We start from the raw sequence: 16,723 nt of genomic DNA on the forward strand, positions 1-16,723 counted from the left end.
GAGTATATATAACATGTAACTCTTAAATTTTCTAGGGCAATTTCCCTTATTATGACTTATAGTATGTTAATAGCCAAAGTCAAGAAAGAGCTAAAATTTGGCAAACTGTAAAGTTGTCTAGCTCCCTCTGCCTGAAGCCAGAACAGCTATATGTAAAGCTATATTTATCCTTACTGTTTACTATTTTACATTTCCAGAAGGTGTATGTATATAGTGGAAAAACAGACCAACAAGATGTGAAGGCTCATGGTGTAGCTTCTCTGCAGACAGCACTACTATGTTATGTTCTGCATTGTTCTTAGTCAATAAACCAGCAGAGCTAGCTAGCCAGCTATCTCTAGCCGTCTAGCTGTCTGTCTGTCTATCTGTCTATCTATCTACCTATCTATTTGCTTACCAGATAAGTGAGTGGGTCAGGAGACCCTTTTCATTCATAATTCCAAGCACAGACGGGTGTACAGTGTGACACATTTTAATTAAAAAAAACAACTATTACAATATTTAAAAAAATTCAGTATAAAAAGATTTCTACATAAATCCAGTTTACAAAATAATTGTAAAGCTTATAGTTTGCACAGTAAGATACTATATGCAATGTGTTTACAACGTAATATACTTTGCAGTGAGATTAATTAACCAGAATACCTGAAGTATGTACATTTGGATTCAGTTTTGCAGGAATATCTTCATGTTTTTTTTTTTAATTTTTCAAGCGTTAGATTATTTATAACCACACTCGGTAGATTATTTAATAAAGCAGATCCTAACCTTCAAAAATACTTTTTTAGTTATAGTTAGTCTGAATTTTGCTCTGGCTTGTAATAGGGTATCATTTAGGTATTTTGTTCCCAGAGGATGCAGCATTCAAGCCACGCTGACTCCTACCACAACAGGATACATAAACTTTGTTTCTTCCCCATCATGTTGTAGTTTCTACTCTGATCCTTTTTTTTTTTTTGAGGGGGGTTCATCCATTATGTATCTGAGTGTAATGCAAAGCTTGTACACATCGGACCCAAGGATTTGTAATTCTTCCACTCCAGCATCATCTCTGATCTGACCAGTTTTGCCTCTCTTGGATCTGGAAATATCTTGGGGCCAAAGCATTGCCATTGGATCTTGGCTTGACTTTAAAGTTTTCAGAGCCATCTCTTCCTCTAAGAGTCTTGGTCAGCCTAACTCGAAGCTGAGCCAGACAGAATTTTGAGGCTCCATCTAGAGCAGTTGCTTCAGCTTTCTCCTGATGAATTTCACATTCCCCTTTGGCTTTGTCTTTCGAGGCTGTCAATAGAGAACTCTCCTTATCAGATAGCAGACTTCTTTCACTCACTCAGTTCCACCCATCCTCCATAGAATATGCTTGGATCCCAAGTCGACTCATCCAGTCCCATTGTGTCTTCTGGGACCTTGGGTCCATTGTTCATAATAAGAACACTCATCTATCTACCTGCTTAACTGAATAAACTACTTAAAACTTCAACAGGGTGTCCTTATTCCTCCCATAGAGAGGGTATCATAGAGAGAGTTTCCTAGATCTGGTAAAGTGATTTTATCTGGACTAATCCTTTGTCCTCTTTTTCTTGTTAGTCCTGTCACACTCTGGGTCATAGGTGGGATACCAGACCTGACTCAAGCTTTCTGGATTACCTCTGATTCTAGAGATGAGTGCTGTTCTCTTAGCATGCTGGCCTTTAAAGACTCCTTCCCTCAAGGAGTAATATCTCTCCAGATGGACAATATGCTCATAGTTGAGAACATCAACAAAAGGGTGTAACTGCTCCTACCTGTTATTTTTTTTATTTATTTTACATTTGTTTACCGGGAAAGTCCAACTGCGCAGGTGGCCTGTTTTCAGTGCAGGTTTGGGAAGAAAATCTCTACAAACAATAGTAAAGTAGTACAATTATTTAGAATAGTGCAGACATTGTAAAAATAAATATCATGAAAATTAGGAAGACTGCAAATCCAGCATATGGCATACAAAAGGGAGAACAGAGAGAGCATAACATAAAATCCATTGCTTTTTACAGATTAAAAGGAGTAGAGAAAAGTTAACATCTGGTGCATTGTAGTTATACAAGTTACCATTGGGTGCTTTAGCATAGCCCAAAATACATAGTTATTATAAACAATTCAGTTGGTTCTCTTAGAGGAATTTAAGAAGCTTAGGTCATGACATTGTTGACATGCTTGATTCTTTTGTTACAATGTTATTTTAGTATATAATGTTATGTACACATTATTCAGTGAACTGAGGTACTGTCAGGTAGTGAAATATGTAAGAGACATGAAAAATACTTAGAGATGATGGCGAGGGTAAACACTTTGAGATAATGTAGAGTGGTCTAGCTAGTTACTAAGAAGGCCATAATTTTTGAGATCAAATGCATTGTTATGGGATCTAAGTGATATTGTTATAGGATTAGTATTGTAGGTTTGCCTTTTTGTAGAGAACAGAGTGATTTGGATGATTGTGTAAGTAGTTTACCCTGGGCTGGTGCAGTTACATTTCCTTTAGCTGGATAAATGTGATCTGAGGGAGGTTTTTGAAGATGAATTTGTTGGCTGTAGTACTGATGTTAAGGGATATGGTGTTCCAGATTTTAGCTATACAGTTGGAATAAAGTGAGTCATCAGCACTATCTTTACTTCTAGAAATGTCCATTAGTGATTTGCTACTAGATATTAGTGAATGTTGGCTTAGGCATTGGTTTAGTAAGCACTGAAGAGGTTTTTTTTAGGTTTGTAGGTTACTAGATGAGGTTAAGTTTGAGCAGGCTGGGTAATTCTAGCCAAGATAGTTATTTGAGGGCCTTGCAATGATGGGTCCTGAAGGATGAGTCAGTTGTGAACTTTATTTGGTTGTAGCATTGGTCTATTTTGGCTAAGTCAGATTTATTTAGATTAATGAGTATGGGGAAGAATAGAGAAGTGTGGAGACAAGGTGGTGACAATGATGGTTTTGGTGTTATCAGAGAGGTAATTTTTGCATCTGTATAGAGTTCCCAGTTTTTTGTGAACTTTTTATTTATCGTTTGGGCAATAAGTAGGTTAAACTTCATGTTTTGGTCTACGATGACACCTAAAAGTTTAGTTTGGGGGATTGGTGTAATAGGGGTATTGTTGCTTGATGTTATTTTAAAAGCCAGGATTGGACCTGTGGTATTAGTCGATGGAAAAGCATTAGTTTAGTTTTGGTTTGGTTTATTATGAGCTGTGCATCTGATAGCCATGTCTCTGCTGCTGAATAGGATTCTTCTGTTATATTTTGGAGTTCTTGGAGGGTTGGGGCTGAACAGATAAGGGTTGAATCATCTGCATACTGGACCAGCGTAGCATGTACGGTAGTGGTATGAAGGCTGTTAGCAAATAGATTGAAGAGAAGGGGGACAAGGATGGAGCCTTGGGGAACCCCTAAAGTAATAGACAGAAAAGGAGATAGGTTATTTTGGCATTTAACAGCTTGCTTATGACCTAATAATTAGTCTTGGAAGCAGACAAGAGTGGAGTAGCTTAGACTAAGTTGAGAAAGTACAGTTAAGAGTTTTCTATGAAAGATGGTATTGAAAGCTTTAGAGGGGTCTAAAAAGATACAAGTTACTTTCATTTCGATGTTGATTAATTGTGTTGATAAAATTGATAAGGGTTGTGGTAGTTCTGTGACTGGGTGAAAGCCATGTTGGGTGTTAGCTAGAAGTTTGTTGGATAAGAGATGATTTAGGATTTGAGTATGGCTGCACCTTTCAAGAATTTTTGATTAAGGGGTAGGATAGAAATTGGGCAGTAATTTGATAGTTCAGTAGAGTTTCCATCTTTGTGTAGAGGTATTATGCAAGATATTTTCCATATACGTGGAACTTGTTGTTCAGAGTTGGAGCGACTGATTAGTATGGAAAATGGGTATGATATGGCTTCAGCTGCTATTTTAATGTATTCAGCAGGTAGGTTGTCTGCTGTAAGGGTAGTGGGTTGAAGTTTATTAAGATATTTGTATATAGTCTTTGTTGTTACTGTTTGCAGGGAAAAGAGGTTGTTTTTATGAATTAAGGAGGAGAGGTTTGGTGGTGGTGTTTGGCAGTTTTTATTAGTAAGGGCAGTTATGGATTCTGTGAAGTATTTGTTGAACTGGGTGGCAATATTCTCAGTGGAGTTATTGGTAGATAGTGGGGGAGTAGTAGTTTGGCCAGGTTGCAAAATTTTGTTAATAGCAGCCCAAAATTTTTGTGGGTTATTTTTATGTTTAGATTATATAGCAGTATAGTGATTTTTCTTGTCAAGTCTAATATACTTTTTAGCTTTGTTTCTTAGTTCAAGGTTTTTTTGTTGATTATTTGCTGTTTTGTTATGGACCCAAGTTTCGCAAGCTTTATCTCTTTCTTTTAGTAGTGACCTAGTTTCTCTGGTGAGCCACAGGATGTAATATGATTTTACTCTTACTGTTCTAGTGGGGGCCATGTTCTTTAGGATATTTAAGAAGGTAGTATTAAAATATTCAACTGCAGTTTCTAAGGGGAGAATTTTAAGTGGGCTCCAATTGCGGAGTTTAAGGGTAGTGACAAAGTCTTGGAATTTGAATTTTTTGTATAACGAATTTGTCGGTAAGAGGATGATTTAATTGGGTTTGCATGATGTCCGAGGACAAATGTTGGGAAGCGGCCACTAAGGGAGTCAGGGATGACACCAGAGTCATATGACAGTAGTGGTAGGTTAGTAAGTATCCAATCAAGAATGGACTCTTTCTGTGTGGCTTTGTCTACCCTAGTTGCATTTTAGATTAATTGGGTAAAACCATGGATATTAATGTGGTCTGTAGGATGAGGTCAGTTAAAGGTGGAGCAGTTGATAATGAAGTCACCCAGTATGATAGTCTCTTGTGAGAAAGCATTTGCAGTCCATTGTAGTATGGATTCTATTATAGTTATGTTGAGAAGCAATGATGGATTGGCAATGGGTGATATCTTTCAACTGGTTTCTAATAGCAATCCACATTCTGGGAGAAGCCAGTGCTCTAGCAGACAAGCTGAGAAGGTATATCCTCATGAGTGGACCCTTAGTCTGCAGGTGGCAGAACAGATTTTCTGTCACTGGGGTTAACCGCACTACAATCACTGTGGCCCCACTCACAGTACCAAGTGCAGTACGTTCCTTGCCCTAATACCCCTGGAGGGGAGTCACCAAGGTATGTTCTGACAGACATTTGCCCCCCCTCCCAGACTCCTATATGCTTTTCCTCTGACTTTGCTTATACCAAAAGTTCTATAGAAAGAATCAGTGAGAAAAGTCATGGTAATCCTAATTGCCCTCTTCTGGCTTCAACAAGTATGGTTCCCCTACATCTGGCCTCATCTGATGTATCTTCCTTGGGTGCTGGATGCAAGCCCAGATTTTCTTCCTCACTGATCTGGAATGCCTCATCTGGATATTTAAGCCATCAAATTAACTGCTTGGTTTCTCCATTTTCTGTGATAGCTAGTTTATCCATGCTTTCTTCCCAAGTAATACACATTCTTACATTCTCTCAGAGACCTTCCACCAAGAAGATTTATAAAGCAAATGGAAAATGTTTTTTGTGTTGTCCTGTCAGATGGATTTAGATCCCTTTTGGGCTCCCCTTCCAGCTGTGTTAGATTTTCTAGCTTTGCTTTTTCATAATGGGACCAGCTATTCCACTATCAAAGTTCAGTTAGCTACCATCTCAGGTTTTCACATTACAGAAAATCAATACTGAATCACCTCTCTATGGTTATCTAAAGTTTTCTTAAGGGGTATTTCCATCTCAGATGCTCCATGAGGGATCCCGTTCCCCCTTTGGACTATTACTATTATGCTTCAAGCACTAACAAGACTCCTGTTCAAACTTGCAGCCTTGATGGATCTCATGTTTCTGACATAAAAAATGTTTTTGGTAGAAATCACTTCTGCTGGGAGAATATCAGAGCTTCAAGCTCTTTCTTGCAAGCCTCCATTCCTTATTTTTCATAAGGATAAGGTTTCCTTACAAACTAATCCTTCTTTTATACCAAAGGTCATAGCCAGCCTTAGGCATACGCCAACTAGGTGGCCGCCCAGGGAGCCGCTGTAGCAGGACACTTTTCCAGTTTTTATTTGGTGTAGGTAGACAAGGCTGGATGCACCTGAGTGGTGTGGGGGGTGCTGTGGTGCCCTTTTGCCTAGGGCACCAGCTGACCTAAGACTGTTGCTGCCAAAGGTAGTTACCAAGATTTCCTTAAATCAAACTATTCATCTACCATTTTTTTACCAATTTTTCTAATAAAGGGGAATACATGTTGCACCTGCTAGACATCCATCATCAGGTATGTTTTCACATTCACAAAGACATTAGGAAGTCTGATCAATTCTTTGTGTCTTTCTCAGCAACCAAACTGAGTCAGGGTGTCTCTAAAATCACTTTATCAATGTGGTTATCTAGTTGCATTTCTTATGCTTATAAAGAAAAGGGTCTGGCCTTATACATACCTGTCAAAACTCACTCAACTAGATCTGTAGCCACCTCAACTGCTTTCTTTTTAAGGGCCTCCACTGATAATATTTGTGGGGCTGTTACTTCGTCCAATTTTCATACCTTTATTTCTCATTATAGATTGGATTTGATCTGTGGAAGCAGAACAACCTTTGGTTCAGCCATCCTCCCAACTATCCTTCCATGATTCCAACCAAAGGTTATACTAGTTTGGAACACTGTCCCATCCATTGGGATGGAAGAGCCAACATTAGATATGAAAATTATGTGCTTACCATAATAATACATCTGTGTTGTCTACTTTCACCCTTCCTCAGCTACCCACCCACCTTTCTCCCTCATTGTTACTAAACTTATTTTGCATCTGGTACAACCGAACTGGCAAGTGCCTAAGGCTATCCCTGTGCACTTTGAGCTCTAGACCAGCTTATAAGTTAAGTTCATAGGTTCATAGTTTAATACTAGGCTAACTGCCCTTGCGAGATGTTTTAAGCCTAGCCAATTATCCCTTGTAAGACTCAAACCCTGCACCTTGTGTTTGTAAGGCAAACACCTTAACCATTAGGCCACCCTCCCAACCCTTTTGGGTTCCTTTTTGGGTTACATTCTGCGTGTGAGAATGAAGATCTTTGTACTTTATGTTTTTTCTTAAGCAAACTCAATCTGAAGTAATGTCACGTTCAGCAGGGAGATGTGGGTAAGGGGACAAGGCTGGATCTGAAGTCTTGAGATGACAAAGTCATATATGAGGTTGGATTCAAAGACTCATCCATTGAGGAAGGATGGAAGAAGGCAACACAGATCTGTTGATACTGTAAGTTCATAACTTTCTTTTATTAAACTACTCCTGTTTACTTCCTTTACTCCTTCTCTCATTTCCTTCTCTCATTGCACTTCCACGGTGGTGCAGCAGTAGCGTTGTTGCCTCACAGCAAGAGGTTCTCACGTTCGATTCTCGGCTTGGGTTGCGAGCGCCTTCTGTGTGGAGTCTGCATGTCCTCCCCATGGTCGAGTGGGTGTTCAAAAAACATGCGTTGAATGGGCATGCCTTCATTGAAGGTTGGGCGTCGGGCTGGCACCTCGACACCAGAAAAACCAACTGCCAATCATTAGCGGACTGGAGTTCTGCTGTGGTGACCCCTAACTGGGAAAAGCCGAAAGACAAACAACATTCCTTCTCTCATTATTTATTTGTTACTTGTGTTTACATGGAAAGTCCAACTGGGCATAAGTCCTATTTCTGATGGAGGCACAGGAAAAAATGCACCATTTTACAGAATGAGTAGAAAAATGCTAAATAAAATTTGCATAATAAAAGTATATGCATACATACATAGACTAGTAGTGATATGGCAGTTAATCAAAAACTAATGTGCATACAGAGAGTAGTGAATATACATACTTAGAACAGTAAATGAACATACATAGAATAGTAATGGTATGACAATTAATGAAAACATGACAGTTAAAACAAGACTACAGTAAAATATTAGTTAATATCAAGCTTATAAGACTCCAGTTACTTTCAAATGGAATCAGTTGTAAATAGATATTGAGAAGGAGATAGTGACATAAGTATAGGATGAAAATGTTTACAAATTATGAAGGAGTTTTCAGGAGGTCCAGTTACAGAGGAGTTAGAGATAGTAGTGGACAGGCATAGATAATAGTCAATTAGTGATTGCAAAGAAGTAGCTGTTTTATGGCCAGTTAAATAAAAGAGTTTGGAGATTATCCAGGTTCTTTACATATACTGAAATGGAAACTGAGTAGGTAGGACTTTGTTTTAGTTTTAAATGATTTTAGAGTGTTCTTGCCATATTGCTAGTGGAATGAAGTTCCAAGATTTAATAAGGTGGTGGGAGAGTAGTGATTTGCCAAGCAGAATTGTTGGATTTGGATACATCTAATAGGCATCTGTGCACTAAACATTGTGGCCTGGAAGGGTTATATATTTATACAAGGTTGGAACTAGATGGACAGTTGTTAGGTTTATACACAATGTTATGGATGTGTGGAAACGTTGAGTAGGTTTGATAGTGTACGAATTCCAACCACTGTAATTCGCCTAAGGTAGCACAGTGGTGGGTTCTATTTGGAAGGTTGTCTGCGAATCATGCTATTTTGTAGTAACTTTATTCAAGTTTGTCTAGCAAGGTTACTTGGATCTTGTTAAGAATGGATGCAGAATATATTAGAGTAGGCAAGAGAAGAGAAAAAGCAATGTGTTTTCTTATAGTGTCTAAGAGGAACGGTTTGGCTGTACAGAGAGGCTGTAGTTTTTGTTGTAATTTTTTCATTATATTTTGGATGTGTGTGTCAAATTTTAGGTTCTCATCTAGACAGATTCCTAGCAATTTAGAATGAGTGACAAGTTCAATTTTTGTTATGTTTTGTTGGAGGGGTAACTGTGAAGAAGGTTTTGTTGATAATAAGCTGTTTGGGAGTAAATTGGATTAGTTTCAATTTTCCTGGGTTTCAGAAAAGCTGGACAGGTGTCATCCAAGTTTCTGTAAACATAAATGATTCCTGGTTAAGTTCTTGTAGTTTATTGATTTTTTTTTGCAATTTAGACAACTGTGGAGTCATCTGCATACTGTACTATGGATGTAGTTTTACAGATTTTATATTGGTCATTTATAAAGATGTTAAACAGAATGGCTGCCAAGACTAATCATTGTGGTACACTGACTCAGACGAGGAGGAAGGATGAGAGGTCTTTTTGCCACTTTACAGCTTGATCTCTATTTTGGAGGTAGCTACAGAACCATGATAAAGCAGTGGTGTCAAGTCCTAGGTTATGAAGTTTGGGTAGGAGGAAATAAGATGTTTTGGGTTGTCCAAAACATCTTAAAGTCCACCTGGCTTCTGCTATAAAAAAAAAAAGAATCTACATTTCTATTTATACTCTAGTTTGTGGATCACATCCACCCTTGCCAAGTAAGTGAGTAAGAAGAAGAAGGAAATGTTGCAACTTGAGATCGAGAGACACTGGTGCCATGAGCATAAAACACCATCACAACAAACGTAAAGCAAGTACTGAATGCATTTACTATCACACTTTGTACCACTTGGGAACAAGTAACTGCAGAAATAATGGATACAGTAAACCTCAGGTGAGATTAGGTGCTTGTGAGGGATATTCTTTCTACAGCTGATTAAAGTGCATTTTGGTAACGCCATTTTGTTAAACACCATTACCTTCCCTCATTATTCTCCCTCTTTAAACTTATGTACCTAGTAAGCACCATTGCAGTAATGAATTCTTTGTGACAGCTAGGTTATACCCCACCCAGTTCTGGTTTCTAAAAGGCAGATCATGTCTCCTAAACCTGATAGACTTCTTTGAAGCAGTCACCAAAGCCGTAGACGAGGGTAAGGTGGTTCACACAGCCTATCTAGATCTCGCCAAGGCTTTCGACACCATCCCCCACTCTGGAGTTATAGATAAACTCACTAAACTAGGTATAAATCCCTATGTCACAAGATGGGTTTCCAACTGGATCACTGACAGAACCCACACTGTGAAAGTAGCAGACTCCAAATCCGACTTCAGATGAGTGACAAGTGGAGTACCACAGGGTTCAGTCCTGGGTCCTCTCATGTTTGGTATCTTTGGCTAACGAAGTGAGAAGATGACTGCAAACTAGGAGTCATAATTGAAACTCCTAATGATGTGGACAACCTACAAAAGGGCCTCACTGAGACAGATGCCTGGTGTCAAAGCCATGGCCTCAAGCTTAATGCCAAAAAGTGCATTGTCATCCCCTTTGGTAAAAACTCTGTACCCATGAGCTACCACATAGGTGGTAGTCTACTTAACACCGAAAGTGTGATAAGAGACCTTGGGACACAGGTGGACAGTAGTCTCTCCTTTGATAATCACATCACCACAGTAGTCAGGAAATTCTTCTATGTGGCACACCTTATCACAAAAGGTTTCTCATCCAGGAAAAAAGAGGTCATTGTTCCCCCTCTACTCATCACTCATTAGACCCATTATAGCATACAGCTCCCCTTTTGGAATGTACCTCACAAGACATCTACAACAACTGGAAAGGCCACAGAAATACCTCACAAAGAGGATTACCGGCCTCAAACAGATGCCCTACGCAGACCGTCTCAAAAAACTCCAGCTTTACTTCGTCGCATATCGCCTACTCAGAGGTGATCTCTGCCTAACATATAAAGCTATGTCAAACCCAGAGCTGTTGGACATGCTCCACTTAAAAAAATCCAAGTCCCTCTCAACTACATGGTGTAGGGACCTAAACCTTGTCATTACAATAAACAGAACATGCTGGAGGGATAGATTCCTGTCCCAGAGACTTCCCATACTCTGGAACAAACTACCTATCTATATCAAACAAAGCTCCTCATTAGCATTCTATAGGTAAAATCTTGATGACTGCATGGGAAATAGGAAATTCACCCCGGGAATCTCCTCTGTGGCTCTGCTCGACAGGGCACAGGAAAATAATTTTCTTGGGTGGCGAAAGCCAGGGTACCTTTTTCTATACTACTGTAAAGTTCAGTTATTGTGAACTGTATTTTTTTTCTGTGTATATGTCTATTGTAGTATTTTTACATTACTTTGCATTACTTTAGTGACCCCCACCTCCACTGTCATTTCTTGTCTAATGGAATTAAATTTACTTATAACTAATTTAAGTCCTCAAGTTTCTGTAGGCAGACATATATGAAAGAGAGGGAGAGCCCCTAGAGTAGAATATGAAAACTTTAGCCAGGCATAGTGAAAACAGGGCAAATGTCAGACAGTGAGCTTTAATTGTTAATAGACACTTTCTAAATCCAGCTCTCCAAAATTCAGTCTGAACTTAACATTTTATAAAGAATATTTTAATTGATGTCTATGGAACAGAAAAATATAGTCACTGTGTAACTTCCCAGAGTGCTACGCCAGTCTGAGAAATGTTGCAGAAGACTTCATGTATACAGTAGGTAATATGGCTTGTCAGAAGTGTATGCTAAGAGCTTTGAACCAGTCAGCCTGAAAGGTCAGACCCTTGCTGAAACTGTAATAAATCCATAGTTAATATTTGGTCATCACAAACATTTGAACGTAGGCAGAAAATCAGCATTAAGCCATTTCCTTCTCTGGGTTTCTTGGGTCTTTGCCTGTGCCACATTCACCCCATTTATTTATCAAAACAAGAAAACCAATTCCCCCAGAATTTAGATTCTGCTGAAGTAGGTTCTGTTGGGGCATTCTTAACCGTAAAAGTTAAATAAAAATACACTCTCAAATGTCAGATCTTTAATCATGGTAATAACTGTTTTAACTGCCTATGCATACAGTTAAATGTTACTAACTGTTTAAAAAGAAAACAAAATACTCCTATTATCTTTAGACTTCAGCATTCTGCACCTATAAAACACTGCAAGCATACTCTGGTCTAGTCCCTATTTCACTACTGATGGATAGACCCTGAAGATTATAAAACCATTTTCTATCCCAATAACTATCTCATCTTAACAGCAATGCTAGGTAGTATGAGTCTACACAGGATTTAATACAATACTGTCACATTTCTATAACTCCGTATTTGTACATTCAGTTGCTGCAACACATGAAAATACATCAATGTTAATGTATACAGCTTGTTCAGCATCCACAGCATTTTTTTATGGATGTGCATTTTAGATGACTTAAAACATCACTTAAGAAATTTGCATTATTTATTTAACATCTATTTACCATGAAAGTCTGACTTGGAACAAGCCAATTTTCAGCAGAGGCTTGGGGTCAAATGATCCAGACAAATGTCTTTGTAACATGGGAAGAAATCAGAGCACCTGGAGGAGACCCACACAAATGCAGGCAGGACATGCAGACTCTGCACAGAAGGCACCCCAGCCGAGAATTAAACCAGAGGATGTCTTGCTTTGAGGTGACAACACAAACCACTGCACTACCCTTGCATAAGATGGAATCTGCACTAAAACTGATATCACTGTCACCAGCACTGACAGAATGATATTAACAAGCTAGATCCTGTGAAAAACATATTGTGTATGGATGTCTGAGCCTCAACTTCCAAAAGAGATTCTGTAATCCTATCTCACTCATGACCAGAGATAATCTGGGGGTCAAAGGAAATGCTAGAAAAATTGACTAAGCCTTTAGAAGTACCCCAAATGAAGAAATGAGACTACCTGCCATTATAAGACTTAGGTATATTAAGCTTCTGGGAAGATGAACCTCTGTGCACTGCTCTGGTAACTCTCTGGTAGAGACTTCTGGGAAGATGAACTTATGTGCACTACACTGGTAGAGATTTCTGGGAAGATGAACTTATGTGGATTGCTCAGGTAGAGAAGAAAGATGAGGTGAAGGGGGAAAGAGGACTTAAAGTGCTCTTGCACCAAAAAAGTACAAATTTCTGTAAAGAAGTATTTCCAGGTTAGTTGTATACATTAGTTGTTACTTACTACTGAGACAAAATTCAAGTGTGTTGCTATTGGTTAACATGCTCTACTGAGGTTTTTGTTGCTTATTTTTGTGTTATAAATAAGGAAATTTAAGTTGACAATGCCTAATGCAGAGTGGTGCAAGACACTGCACTGCCCAGACGCAGGCATTTAGAACCTTAATTTTCTCTATACAAACTATTCCCTAGTTCCTATTGTACTTTAAATAGTCAGTAGTTGAACAAACAAGCTCTGGTTTAAACTAGGTGACACTTTGTGTGCTGATTTAGACTGTTTGCTTGTTTTACACAGGTAATACCTCCAATAAATAAACTCCAACCCACAAAGGTGCAACTCCCCCTATAGCCCACATTAATAAGCTCATGGGACTATGAATTTGCACTTTCCAACTGTCTCTGTAGCCAGCCTGCTTGAAGAGGTCATCCTCAGAAAATCTAGCAATTTGCTCATGTTTACTGGTAACCCCCTACTTCTTAAACCAATGGACACAATGTGCGTGAGATGTAGTTATACAATATTATTGGAAGCAAAGCCCTCACACTAAAGTGAGACAAATTATAATAATAGGTTTTCAGTAGTACATAACACCACACTAAACAAAGCACACACAGCTCAGACCAAACACATAGGCCTTCATATGCTGCAGCTCTTAATAGTTACTTTGTAAATCACAAAGGCCTCCAAAAAGTAACCTAAGGAACAAATACCCTCAGCAACCTCACAAACACACAACACAGGTGGCACCCACCATTAAACATACATCTAACAGTCACATTGACTCAGTTCAAAAGCTCATAAGGCAAACCTCCACACAATCCAGTGTCCTAGCTGTAGGTGACTCCATGGTGAGACACACTGATACACCAGTCACTATGTTGTGCAAGAAGGGGGTCATGGTCAGTTACTTACTTAGTGCCAGGATAAGCCGCATTATGCAAGCACTTAAATCCTTGTACTGTAAGTACACATGACACAGGCATAATACATGCAGGTGTAAAGGCTTGAGATGTACATCCTAAGACTATATGAAGAGAGATGTAATAAAGCTCTTGAAATTTGTGTCTGAGGCTAGTATGACTCATCCCTTCAGCAACGTCATGTCATCACCAAGAATGTTGTCACAATATGAACAAAACATAATTAACTTCAACAATTGGCTTAAAATTTTGTGTTATTCCAAGAGGTTGCAATATATATCTGCCTGGAAAGAGATGGTAGACAGTCCAATCTACTTTGCTAGGTATGGTCTGAATATCTTCCTTCCAAGGCTTCTGTGTACTGGCTAAGACCTTGCCCACCAAAAGAATCCCAAGATAACAAAACAGAATCCAGGAAAGATTTAAGTATTGCTGCTTAACACTGAGCCTTAACAAAACTCCACTCCCTACAAGGATTCCTTACCCTGGAAAACATTGATATATACATCACCACAGAGATCTGGTTCAAGACCAGTCAGATCACTCCAGCAGTGCAGGGTTTCAATGTCTGTTGCATATTAAAGTTCACTACATTAGACAAAGGCACTAAAGGTGTTGGTGTCTCCATATTCTTAAAAAGAATTTCACTGCCAGATTTATTAGACAAGATAACAACCTTGAACTCTTCCACATCAAACTCAATATTATTTATTTATGTATTTATTATCAACAAAACTACTTACAGTATCATAGTTAACTATAGCACCCCTTCTATGTCTCCCTCAGCTCTCACATCCTACCTCGCTAATTTGGAGTCCATATGTATTAAGCCAGACACCATTCAATTTGTATCCCATCACAAACATCTGGAAATTTCTGGACTCCACCAATACAAACTCTGTGGCCCAGTTATTTCATAAACCAAGCAGGGGCAATAAAATCATGGATTTGTTATTCACCAATAAAGGGCAACTTTGCTCCCCACTAACTGTAACTTCCTACTTGGTCAAATCAGACCACAAATCAGTCATATTCACAATAATACTGTAACATCTCCCAATACCTTTTTATTCAAAGGAATGACATGTCTAAATTCAAAAGCTCCTTCTGTCTTGATGACCCCAGTACTTAGATGGAATTGTTTACTGCCAAATTCTCTACATGTGTAAATAACAACACAGACACACCTGTCCACCTTAAAAATAAATACAGTGCCTAATTCAAAAAATAAACACCTATGGTAGAACCCTGATATAAACAGGCTCTATAATAAAAGAATATTATCCACTGCATACAAAAATAAATGTAACTCTCAAGATGCCAAAACACACATGAGAAACTAAAAAAAATGGAATTCCGATGCTATATAATAGACTTCCCATACATGTCAAACAGAGCACCTCACTGGCCCTCTTCAAGATAAATCTTGATGACTGGATGAGAAATAGAAAATTCACCCCAGGGATCACTCCAGTGGCTGTACTTGACAGAGGCACTGGGAACTAAGGTCAGGTGGCATGACGCCAGGGTAATCCTATGGGCTAGGCTTGTAAAGGCTGCAGGGCCATTAGCCTAGTACACACATATGCACCTATGAACCTATGAATTCTGTAACCTTAAATCAAATAAAGCCAGAAACTACATAAAAATAGACACCTAGGCAAAGGATAATGACAAAAGCATCTTTAACTGTATTAGAAAACTCAGAAACAATGTCCAGCACTCTGCAATTGCCAATTTACTTCCTGATAAATTTAGCTCAAACTTCACCTCCCCCTTCACTCTCCAATATTTGCAGGTCACATACCAGGATATACGCCACCTCAAATCTCCAAAGAACAAGTCCTCAAGGTACTATCTAAGGCCAAGAACACTACTTCTGTGGGGATGGACAGTATACCAGGCTGCAATCTGATCATGTCAGACTCCCTACAGTGCTTATTCAATACCAGCCTCAAAATAGGCCTTGTGCCAGATGAATGAAGGACAGCAATAAACATGCTGTTGCGCAAAGGTGGACCTTCCATGGACATAGATCCATAAGCTTGATCATCTAAATATAACTTGTTAGATTACAAATTGGCTCACAACTCAAACCCAGGAAATAACGGTGTGCAGCTCTACTTTCTCCAAAAGACCTGTCACTAGCAGTGTACCCCAGGGTTCAGTCCTTGGGCCAAAGAGGGCTTACTTCAAGCAAATAGTTAGCGTCAAACAAACAGAGCAAAACTAAATGGCAAGAAATGTATAATCATATCTTTTGGCAAGCATGACTCCCACTTGTAACTTTCGCATTGACAGCATACCCCTAACAATTGATCTCATAGTCAGGGATCTGAAAACCTATACAACAACAAACTGTCTTTGATCACCACATAGCCACTTTTGTAAGGAAGTTCTTTTTTATTGTACAGCTTATATCTAAACATATGGCATCCAGATAAAAACATTTAAACATTTCACAGCACTTGGCACTCAATATGCAGGTCATCAAGTATAAGGCCCATTCCTGTATGTACTTGTCCAAACACTTGTTATAAATGAAAAGACAAAAACACTTCCTTACTAAAGAATAAAAGACCTAAATCATAAAAAAAAAAAAAAAAAAAAAAAATATGTGGACTGTTTCAAAGTCTTATCTGTCTTCTTGGTATCAACAGACTACATGTATACAGCCTCAACTCTCCCTGTCATGTCAGACCTATTACATGTTTACAAGTACAAAGGTGACAGAAACAAACCACTCAAGGAAACTCAGTCAATTCTGCAATATAAATAGAGCATGTTGGAGGGCTAGATAAGTATCACAGAGAATTCTGCTTCCAGGAAACTGTTTTCCACTCCACTTAACGCAAAGCATTCATCATCATCA

At 38.8% G+C, this 16,723-nt stretch overlaps 1 protein-coding gene across 1 annotated transcript in view; it reads left to right on the forward strand.

Annotated features, from left to right (window-relative positions):
* The window catches only part of LOC122816738 (mucin-4-like), a 544,109-nt gene that overhangs the window by 408,656 nt on the left and 118,730 nt on the right, over positions 1–16,723 (forward strand). The window lies entirely within an intron of this gene.

Source organism: Protopterus annectens, chromosome 12.part0 (genome assembly GCF_019279795.1).
Source record: "Protopterus annectens isolate FY-2018-M chromosome 12.part0, PAN1.0, whole genome shotgun sequence".
NCBI classification, from domain to species: Eukaryota; Metazoa; Chordata; order Ceratodontiformes; family Protopteridae; genus Protopterus; species Protopterus annectens.